This window comes from Benincasa hispida, chromosome 7, assembly GCF_027475165.1.
Source record: "Benincasa hispida cultivar pf3 chromosome 7, pf3_genome.v1.1, whole genome shotgun sequence".
In the NCBI taxonomy this organism is placed as follows: Eukaryota; Viridiplantae; Streptophyta; class Magnoliopsida; order Cucurbitales; family Cucurbitaceae; genus Benincasa; species Benincasa hispida.
This window is the reverse complement of record NC_143484.1, coordinates 55,224,098-55,234,381: the sequence shown is the minus strand read 5'-3', so window position 1 is coordinate 55,234,381 and position 10,284 is coordinate 55,224,098. Positions and strand designations below refer to the sequence as shown.

The 10,284-nt window shown below is 33.3% G+C and overlaps 2 pseudogenes; both read left to right on the top strand.

The window, feature by feature from the left end:
- The first annotated feature begins 2,589 nt into the window (after positions 1-2,589).
- Positions 2,590-5,322, top strand: LOC150035258 (uncharacterized; annotated as a pseudogene).
- A 267-nt stretch (positions 5,323-5,589) lies between these two features.
- On the top strand, positions 5,590-8,545 carry LOC150035257 (uncharacterized; annotated as a pseudogene).
- Positions 8,546-10,284: the final 1,739 nt, after the last annotated feature.

Below are 10,284 nucleotides of genomic sequence, written 5' to 3'. Positions count from 1 at the left end.
CGCGGACGCGGAAGCTGCGCCTGAACACGGGAAGGAAGCAGCTGGGCCGGACAGACACGTTTGGGCCGAGCGCGGAGCTGGGCAGCCGAAGAAGACGCGGTTCGGGTTTGGAGCGGGCGCGCCGGGTCTGGGACAGCCTACACGCGTCAGCCATTCACCTCGCAGGTCAAGCGCCTTCCGGGTCGGATCGGCTACCGGGTCTGGGATGCTTTCCGGCCTGTGAGCTATTTTTCACCAAATTGGAGCTGTTGTCTTTGTCGGAACCGAGTAATTACAGCCTAATTTTAACTCTAATGACTCTAGAAAATTTACAGACCCTTCGTGACACGTTAAAGCCCATAAAACACTGGGCAATTACAATAACTATTTCAACCCAAGAGAGAAAAAACAGATGCCAAAACCAAAATTATCCATTTTAGCACACGCAACATTCATCACAAGAATCAATACCCACTATATGCATAAATTAACCAAAAACTGAGTACTTTAAGTATGCTCTAATACCAATTGACGGAGTGAACACATGAGCAGTGGAAGAAAAAAGGATCTAAAATACTCTAATTAGATTAATTATAAAGATAAGCATGCATGCAATCAAACAAGTAAAAAGGGAAAAGAATACAACAGTTGTAGTCTTTGAATCTTCTCCAAATCAGCTTCAATCTCCTCACGAATGGTTCGTAGTCCAACATGAGAGTCTTCCCAACTATTCTCTAGCCTTAGAACGGGATGGTGGATCTAGTGAGTGACTAATTTGGAGAGGAAAAAACTAAAGCTTTGAGAGAAAAAGGGATGAGATTATCACATAATCTCATCTAAACCCACTACGGCCTAGAGTTCTTCAAAAGCAATAAACATTTACTTTTAAAGACCAATACCTGCAAACATACAACTTTGAGTTTGATGAGAATTTTACATTTAAAAAATCCACAAACTCGAAAAGTGAGATTTAGTGGAACAAGTGTCTTCAAATTAAGGCAACACTTAGCCATGTAAAGGGCATTTCCCACTCACAAATGTTGAATCTTTCCACTAACTTGGTCAAAGTTTGACTCTCAAAGTCCAAAGTCAAATTAAAGTCAACAAATTTGACTTTTTTATTTTCAAAAATCAAAAGTCAATAATTTGACTTCTATTGCATTTTGGTCTAGTCAATAATTTGACTTTTAATGCAATTTTGACCAAATCCATTTAATTTCAAAATTAATTTTAATAATCAATTTTAAAACTAAATTAATATTAAATAATTAATGAAACAATTTAATTAATTTAATTTAATATTAAATCCAACACATATCCCAATTTATATGAATCACTATTCATAATCGTGATATTTAAATTTTATTTCATGGCCTCTTATTTTCTCTCTCTTTATGTATAATTCACAATTAAACATTAGGTTAAATATATCGTATATATTTAATGTTTTACTCCAAAAACCAAATTTGAACACTTCAAATTCATTCATCACATTGTTCTAAGGTTTAGTTCGATATGAGCTAGTAGGGGGACCTAATGAACCTACAGATCATGGCTCCAACGATCCACGATTAACCGGCTAAACTCTTTAACCTAATTAACCACCTTTCGTTAACTACCCAGACAGTCCACTAAAACCTAGTAGTTGCACTCCTCTCACTGTAAATATATTATATTCACTCGATATAACCATGATTAGTAAGTTAACCTTTCATAGGTTGTTCGTAATAACGGTTGGGTCAAAAGTTGTTTTACCCCCAAAATTACATCTTGCTCCTTAGATCTCACTAATCCTCTAATGAATAATAGGTTTGTAATCCAATCACTAAACCGAGTCCCTCTCGGGCCAATGAGAGGGTGTGGCCCCTTGTTCAAGACCTAAAGTCAACACTTAAGGGAACAACCTCTCCACTATCCCTAAAAGTGGGTAGGAGTGAATTTCATCTTGCACCCTATGTCCCCAGCTATCTACCTGGTCTTACCCCTGAAATGAGAGGCTTATTAAACCAGAGCTGTTGAGCCAACCCTCACCCATGAAAATCTAAGGATAATCTCGAATAAAGAGGAGTTCATAGTTAGCTCAGGATAAAGGTCAAGTTACCTAGCTCTTCACTTTTAAATAGTTAGTCTTAAACAGTAAAAACCGTTGTAAAGTAAGAGTGACATAATTCTTGGTCTGATCTTATGCAAACTCATTGCATAGAACGTCCCCACTCCTCATGTCAATACAAGATGAATTAGGATCACTTCATTTGTAGCACTTTACAACAAATTGTAACAACTACAGAGTAGGCCGCATCCAATAGTGTTATCATAATAAGGTACCCAACCTTATTCATATATTATAGATAGTTTTGGCTATTTACTGAACTTGATCACTCTTATGTCTCCACATAAAGTTCATGTATTCATATAATAGCCATGGATCTTTAGTTTATTGGATTTAGACTTTACAAGTGTAATTCATATATTCAATAACAGTCTTATTGAATAAATGTCAATAAGATCTTTATTGATAATAGAATACGTTTAATATTACAAACTGCGAGTTTTAGGACATACAACCCAACACAATTTGTGGAGATAATACATCTTCTATAAGATTTAAATATGGGGGAAAAAAATGGCATACCTTTGATATTGAAGGTTTCTAGCACGAAATCATCCGTACTGGCACCAAAAAAAGTCATTTAACGGTCAAAAGGAACTTGGTACAATTCTAGAACCATTGTCTGGGGAGGCTCTATGTTTAAAAATAAAATATCTTGAATTTCCTAAAGGAAAGAAGAACAATAAAAAACAAACCACGAAAGGAAGTTCAAAGATTTGTTAGAATAAGTTGTCTTCTTTTTTTCAGCTGCTATACTGGAAATATCTTCATATCAGACATTGTTTAGATGTGATTTACATTGAGAAAAATGTTTGCATGAATTGAAGGAACTCTTAACGAAGAGCATCCATGAGCGCACTCGGATCTTTCCAATTTTACGTGACCGAAATACAACATATACATTCTAACAAACAGTTATGCAAAAAATACACTAATTAAAGGCATGCTTCAAACAATAAAGAATAAGGGAAAGAGTTCTCATACCAATTGAAGACCCTCTTCAAACTTTAGAACTCAGATGCAGCAGAAGAACTTCCACCTGTACTCTATCGCCCAACAAACGCGTCATCTGCAGTAGCATGATCAATCACGAACAAGTGAACGCATTGGGGACGACACCACTAAAATGGAGAACTTGGTATTCTTGGAGTGAGAACCCAAAGTGTGGTCTTTGGTGAGTTTGGTAGAGGTAGGAAAAAGAACAAATCGTGTAGACAATAAGCAAATGGGAGAGAAAAGGAAGCTATCGTATAGCTAAACGCTTATCGTTTAGAAGAAGTTACACGATCATGTAGGTTTTACTAAGTGATTGTTTAGTAAAAGGTGGATGATCGTTTAGAAAATACGGAACACTATATGATCGTTTAGGAAAGCTAAGCGATTGTTTAGGAACTAGCGTGCAATCGTTTAGGCGCGAGGTGTGCGATCATTTAGGTGCTAACGACAATCGTATAGGCTCTCGACTATGTGATCATTTACGATTTCACACCGATGCCAATTTTTCCGAACTTTTGTAAAATGAAACTTATTTTCATTTTATTCTTCGGTTACCATAATCGAAGCGGCTGCTCACACTAATGCACGTCCGAGAGAAATTTTAGGCCAATTATCATATAATTAATAAATATAATCATATTATATTCTTATCCTATAGTTTGATATCACATATCGACTATAGTAATTTCTCCTCCGCATGATATAAATCATATTTATATCTAATTTCCTCCAAAATAATGTATCTCATACATTTAGTCAATTATATCATATATAATTAACCAGTCCAATTATATCATATATAATCGAACTCCCTCTTGTCAATTTGAACATTTCAAACTGACCCAAACACTGAGTCTCGACTTTACCCAAGCTACCTAGGGGACCTAATGGACCTATGGCTCAAAGCTCTAATGGTATGTGAATAGCTAACTAAACTCTATAGCCACGAGATCCACCATCCATTAACTGTCAGGCATTCCACTAAAGACCAACAGTTGAACTCTTCTTACTACAGATATATTTCTGTGTCCATCAGGATCAGACCATCTGTGACAAGTCACAACACTTGTGACTATTCCACAAAGCTGGTTGCATCCGTAGCGTTACCAGGATAAGATTTTCCTCCTATATTCATATACTACATACCATTTTGGTTATCACTCAAGACATGATCCACTTGTATATCACCACATAAATTCTTGAATTACATACAGATAACCATGGATTTTATGTTTATTGGTTTTTGGTAAAGCAAATAAAAGATGCAACTAAGCAAAAAACAAGATGTGAAGTAAATATCATATATTATACAACACAAGCATTCGTACAAGCTGTTTACAAACTACAGGACACGAGACTTTAGGGCATCAACCCCAACATGAATATCTTAGGTACACTTCTTAATATTCCAAGGAAAAGTAAGGATGGATTGAATGCTAAACATGATTTAGTTCATTTAAAAAATTCGACAAGAGTTTGCACCTGTTAGTGGTGACAAAAAATTTTCATTCCTCCCGCGTGTTATAATCTTACAAAGGAAGAAAAACGTTATGTTTTAAAGACATCGTCAGGAGTAAAGGTTCCTGAAGGTTACTCTTCGAATGTTCAAAACCTTGTGTCGATGATAGATTTAAAGCTTAATAGTTTAAAATCTCACGATTGTCACATGCTCTTACAACAATTATTTCCTATTGCGATAAGATCAGTGCTACCAAAACATGTTCGTATACCATAACTTGATTGTGTATATTTTTAATTCGGTATGCAACAAGGTCCTAGATGTGCAGTAATTAGAAAAGTTGGAAGAAGATATTGTGCTTATATTATGTTTATTGGAGAAGTATTTTCCTCCTTCATTTTACACAATTATGGTGCATCTCACAGTACACATAGTTAAGGAAGTCAAACTTTGTGGGCCAATATATCTACGATGGATGTATCCATTTGAAAGATTCATGAAAGTCATTAAAAAATCTATGAGAAATAGATATTGTCCAGAAGGTTATATTGTTGAAAGTTATATAGTAGAAGAAGCCATTGAATTTTGTTCTGATTTCTTGTTTGGAGTAGATCCTATTGGGGTTGGCATTCATAATTCACAATACTGTTTAGACAATTCAAATATTGGTAGGCCATTTTCCAAACGAGTTTCTTTCAAACCTGAACAAGAAATTTTATATCAAGCTCATCGGTATGTTTTGAAAAATACTATTGATATGCAACCATATTTAGAGTAAGTTTTTTCAAAGATTTTGGTTTTATTTTTTCATTTAATTTTATGATATAAATCTAACTATACAATGTTTCAATGTTCACTTCAAACAAAACATATGATGGCTTTGCAATTGCAACATCGAAATAAGTCCAAAAAATCAGAAATGGATTTAAGAGGAACATAATCGAAATTTTGGCGAGAAGACGATGGCCAAAGAGTCTAGTATTTCTTTACAACTTCCAGTCGAAAGAGTTGTGTCTTGCTAGAGGACATAATTAACTTTTGTAACATGGATGAAGTCAAGATAATGGCTTTAGAGGCTTACATGGTGTAAGTAATGTTATTACTTTTGTAGACTTTAGCTATGACGTTTCTTTCCAATTTTGGTCGTCTATATTTATGTTATAAATCTTTGTAGGTACTTGCACTCATCCTTTATTGATTCAAAGGAAAGTTCACAATACACTTTTGTAGATCCATCTCCCATTTCCTCTGGATATAACTCTCAGGAAGTTAAAACTCGAAACTTGTGTAGTAGACTGATGGTCTCAGAAGCAAACCAAATAGTTCTTGCTACTTTTAATCCTGGGTAAGTTAGAACACATTTTGTTTTTATCAATTTCTATTAGCAATAAAAATACTAACTATATTTTATTAACTAGTGGTCATTGGGCACTACTTTCTATAAATGCATATGATGATATTATGTAATACCTAGACTCAATGAGGACAACATTATTGGGAATGATGTCCTAAATCTCTTTTTAATCTCGTTGTTTGTAAACTCTATATAAACATATTGTTATTAATAAAATAAGTGTTATTTTATAAGCATTTACTCAATCCAATAAACTAAGATCCGAGGTTATTTTATGTAAATTTAAACAAGTATGTAGAGACATATAGGTGGATCTTGTTTAAATAAAAACCTAAATGGTTTGTAGTAGATGGATAAGGTTGGATACCTTATCCTGGTGACCCTATGGATACAATCCACTTTGTAGGTGTTACAAGTATTGTAAAGTGCTACAAATGATCTGATCATGATCATTCATGTGGAGACATGCGAGCGAGGGTATCCTATAAAGAATTTGTATAAGACCCGACCACGAAATAATTAGTCTCTTTATATAACACCGTTGGTAATAGATATTTACATTTCACTAGGATGACCATCGGTGACATGACTTGAAGCCTGAGTGAGTTGTGAACTTCTGCTTATGAAGGCGGTCCTTTGATTTGTATGGGTGAGAGTGGCCAGATTGCTAACTCAACAAGCCTACCATTTTAAGGATTTGTCTGATAGGTGAGCTGGGAACTCAGCTTCATAAGACGGAATTCACTCCTTCTCCGATGCAGGATTAAGTAGATAAATTGCTCCCTTAAGGGCTGGTTTCGGGTCTTGAACATAGTGGTCACACCCTCTCTTGGGAAGAGAGAACTCAATCATAGTGGGATTATGAATTATTGTTCATTAGAGGAATCAGTGGTACTTAAGAAGTTAGATGTAATTACAGAGGCAAAACAGTAATTTGGTCTAGTTGTACTTATGAACAATTTGTGAAGGGTCATCACACTGTTGATTGGTTATATCCAATGGATGCAGAAATATATTTGTGGTGTGAAGAGTGCAACTGTCGGTCTTTAGTGGAGTGCCTGACAGTTAACGGATGGTGGATATCGTGATTAAAGAGTTTAGTCAGTTATTCACGTACCGTTTGAGCTTCAAGCTACAGGTCCATAAAGTCCCCTTGATAGCTTAATGGATTCAAGTTGAGAATCAGTTTTTTGGTTAGTCTGAAATGTTCAAATTAACAAGAGAGAATTTGATTATATATGATATAATTAAATTAATTCAATTATATATGATATAATTGATATGATGTATTTGATACATTATTAGATTGGAGGAATTAATATAAATATGATTTATACCAAATGCCATAAAATAGGAAAAGAATTATTGTTTATATGTTGCATATGATGCAATATTAAAACTATAGGTTATAAATATAATATGATAAGTTAGTTATTGTATTTATTTATAATTTATTGATTATATGATAATTAATATTTCTTTTCTAAATAACCGACCATAGTGGGTGGTTTTACATGGTTTTATAGTAACTGTGAGATAAAAAAGAAAAATAGTTTTTCAAATCATTCAGTCAAATCATCTCGAAGAATTCACTATCGAGTAAAAGGATTTTACTACACGATAGCTTTATAGAGACTATACGATTGAGTATCAAGTCTATAGGATAGACTTCTTCCTCTATACGATTGTTCATCACATACTCAATCGTCTACTTCCTCCTTCCCTCTATCCAAAATCATACCAAGCCCACAACTCCTGGATTCTCACATCGAGTATACCAAGATAATCTTATGGTGGTGTTTTGATATGTTTGAGGATCGAGGATCGAGTTTTATTCACGGGTGGTCGAGGAAGTTCCAATTGCTCGTTGGGTTCGTGTTGATCGTTGCATTCATGACTGATCGAGAGAAATACGTGAAGAAAGAGTTCTTCACAAGTATTGTTTCCTCGATCCCTTATATTTATTTTAAGGTGCATGTTGTAATTTATCTTTAATGCATAATTGCTTCTATTTGATTGTAAATGTTTATGTTATTTCACAATGGAGTTTGGAACGATCCGCTTCTGCTCACTGATCCTCTAGTTTTAGAGTTCCTTCAAACATCACGGGTAGATATAAGATATATAACTAACATGTAAGTAATCTTTTTCATTTGTAGTATTTGTTTTAAAGTGTACTCTGATTTAGAATTTGTGTTATTTCTTAATAAATAGGGCAATTGCGATGTTGCAATCTCAAAAGAATATTAAAAAAAGCCGGAAGCAAACCTTATGGAGAACAATAAAGTCAAGTATAAATTAACAATGACTAATTATTCATCATATTAAGTAGACATCTAGTGCGTAAGGATTACTTCATTCTTATTTACTGATTTTTTCTCTATAATGTCCTTTACAAGTTGGGAGCACCAAATGTGGATACTATGTCATCGGGTATATGAGGGATATTGTGACCAAAAGAAGCATTGTCATCTCAGATTTAGTATGTTATCATTATTTCGACATTTCAAATAGCACAGGAAAAAATAGAATCCATTATAATATTTGGCTTTTATGTTTATAGATTGATACAAGGAACCCGTACTCACAAATTGAGTTAGACAAGGTGCGAATAGAGTTGGCTAAATTTTTGGGTTGCTACATGTGATCGTGGTTGGTCATTTTGGATGTGTTTGTTTCGGCTGATCAATTTCGGGATTTGTTTTATATCCATATAGGTGTAATATCTTTTGGTATTATTCAAATATGCACGGGGAGAGGGGGAGGAGGGATAGTTTTGGATTAGTACATGTAATAGTTGTTATGTGGGTAGATGGATGGTTTTGATAGAAGTTTTGGAAATGTATGTTTTGAAACTGTTCATATTGGGTTGACTGTTAGAATTATGTTCCTTATATTATTTTGGAAATGTCCATATGGGTTGACTGTTAAAATTATATTTCTTAGGTTGTATTATTGACAATGTTAAAGAAGTTAAGTTTTTATAAATAGATATTGGCAGTTTTTGGTTGATATATAAGTTTGTCAATGCATGTATATTGTTTATTTGATTGATGAATATATGTCATATATATATCAAATGTGATTGTTGGATCAAAATACAGGAGTAATTATAGGTAAATACGTCAACATTGTAGATTTTTCTAAAAAAATCACAAGTAAATTTCTTGACGTTTTTTCCTTGTCAAGATTATAGATATTCTTGACATGTTTAACAGGTCAAGAATTCTCATATTCTTGACATTTCTAACATGTCAAGTAGGATATATATCTTGACGTTTTTTCATTGTCAAGTTAACAAAATATCTTGACATTTTTTCCTTGTCAAGAATGTCTATATTCTTGACATTTCAAAAATGTCAAGTGTCTATGTTTCTTGACCTTTTTTAAATGTCAAGTTAACAAAATTTCTTGACATTCCTTTCTTGTCAAGGACACCCATATTCTTGGCATTTCAAACATGTCAAGTGTCTGTGTTTCTTGACACTTTTTAAATGTCAAGTGTCACTTTTCTTAACATTTTTAAAACGTCAAGAAAATCGGCATTCTTGACACTAGTTTCCCTAACGTTTTAAAAACGTCAAGAAAAGTCATTCTTGACATTTAAAAAACATCAAGAAACATTGTTTTGTAGTAGTGTTAGCATGTATGTTCATAGTTTTAGTATATTAGGGTTTCAAGTGAATACCATTGATGATTCTCTCAAATTGATTGAATTCACCACGAAATTCTTCTTCAATCTCTATAGTAGATAACCACAAATGTCTTTTTTACTAATCTCAGGCCTTAGATTGGAGTGTGGTCTCTAGATTGAGCGGAATTTGATGTAGATATTGAGAGATGAAGATGGAAAACCAATTTTTCCTTTTCTCAGAATTCAGTTGATATACCCTCCCATCTGATCTCCAATACTCAACATATAGCTCTCAACTATGCAGATCTGATTGAAAGAGATGTAGCCACTCAATTTTCCATTAAAATTGAGTGGCATGAGGTGAATTTAGTGGAAAAAGTGGGATTTCCCCATTTCCATTAATTATCAATTTTTATTTCAATAAATTGAATTATTTGATATATATATATATATATAACCTATTTAAAAATTGAATTTCAAATGCAATTTAAATTTTTTTAAAAAATTATAATTATGAATTTCTTAAATCCAAAAATCAATTGACCAATGTTATACTTTTGAATTACATAAATTCAAAACTTAATAATTATTAAATTAGAAAATTAATTTAATTTAATATCAAATAGTAAATTAATATAACACCTCATTAAATATTTAAATTATATTTAAATATTGTCAATTCTCGAAAACTGTGACGTTTAATTCGACAATTAAACATCAATTATATCAAATATAACAATCCAAATCCTAAA